Source organism: Phalaenopsis equestris, unplaced genomic scaffold (genome assembly GCF_001263595.1).
Source record: "Phalaenopsis equestris unplaced genomic scaffold, ASM126359v1 Scaffold000132, whole genome shotgun sequence".
Classification (NCBI taxonomy): domain Eukaryota; kingdom Viridiplantae; phylum Streptophyta; class Magnoliopsida; order Asparagales; family Orchidaceae; genus Phalaenopsis; species Phalaenopsis equestris.
The window spans coordinates 969176-970977 of record NW_018164574.1 but is presented as its reverse complement, the minus strand read 5'-3'; positions in this window follow the sequence as shown (position 1 = coordinate 970977).

The following is a 1802-nucleotide window of genomic DNA, read 5'->3' as shown; positions in this document are numbered from 1 at the left end:
AGAAATTTTATGCCCAAGAACAATACCTCCTGCAACCATAAATTGACATTTTTCCCTATTTAAGACTAGGTTGATTTTTTCATATATCTCCGGAAGTTTTTCTAATTTATTAAGACATAACTCAAACTAAGTCTCAAATACAAAAAAAATCATCCATAAACACTTCCATTCCATGCTCTACAAAATTGCTAAAAATTGACATCATGCATCTTTGAAATGTTGCAGGTGCATTGCATAGTCCAAAAGGCAATCTACGAAAATCAAATGTTCCATATGGGCTTGTAAGCGTTGTATTCTCTTGATCCTCTGGAGCAATTGGAATTTGGTGATATCTGGTATATCCATCTAAAAAGCAATAGTATTTATTCCCAGCCATTCTATCCAACATTTGATCTAGAAAGGGTAAAGGAAAGTGATCTTTTCTGGTGGTCATATTTAGTTTTCTATAGTCAATACAAATTTGCCAACCAGTTACTTGTCTTATTGGAATTAATTCATTTTCTCGTTTTCTTCAACAATCACTCTTGCTTTCTTCAAAACACAGTGAATTGGGCTTACCCAAGCACTATTTGAAATAGGATATATAGTTTCAGCATCTAACCACTTAAAAATCTCTTTTTTAACAAATTCTTTCATTATCGGGTTTAATCTTCTCTTAGGTTCCACTTTAGGTTCATACTGTTCATCTAATAAAATTCTGTGCATACAAATTGAAGGACTAATTCCTTTAATATCTGCTAAAGTCCATCCAAAAATCATTTTATACTTTTTCAACATCTCTATTAACTTTTGTTCCTAAATTTCAGTTAACTCAGAAGATATAATAACAATCAGTGTAGATGACTCTCCTAAAAATACATATTTTAAATGGGCACGTAATATCTTCAATTCAAGTTCAGGTGGTTTAATACTTGAAGGAATAAGTTTTTTACTATCATTTTCAAGCAAGTCTAATGCTTCAAATTTGCCCTAAATATAATCTAAATCTTCTTCTTTTACTTCATCTTCAGTGTCAAAAATTTCTACTTGCTTTAATTTATCTTCAAATTCATTCTTAAATTGCTCATTACTTAGATAATCAGCTACTTCCATTCTGAAACATTTATTATCTTTTTCTATTGTAGGATATTTCATAGCTTTTCCTATATTAAATTTCACTTCCTGATCATTAACTCTCATCATTAATTCTCCTTTTTACAAATCTATTACAGCTCTCCCTGTTGCGAGAAATGGTCTCCCTAAAATAATGTAAATCTCTTTATCTTCCTCCATATCCAATACTATAAAGTCTACAGGGAAAATAAATTTATCCACTTTTACTATCACATCTTCTATAACTCATTTTGGATAAGTTATTGATTGATCAACTAACTGAAGATTTACATTAGTAGGGGAAATTTCACCCAAATCTAAACATTTAAAAATTGATAAACAAATATTGATACTGACATGAGTTTAATACTAGCTTCTAAATCACATAAAGCTTTTCCGTAAAATCTTTTCCAAAAAAATTCTCTTCAATTGCACAAGGTATAGTAAAACTACCAAGACTATAAAACTACTAGGATCTTTAAGTTTTTGAAGAAGTTTTTTTTGAATTATTGCACTACACTCTTCACTAAGTGCAACGGTCTCATGAGCTTCAAACTTCTTATTTTTGTCTAATATATCATTCATAAATTTTGCATAACGCGATTTGTTCCAAAGCTTCAACAAAAGGAAAGTTTATCTTTAACTTTTTAAGGATTTCCAAAAATTTTGTAAATTGTTTATCTTTATTCTTCTGTTTCAGTCTTTAAGGA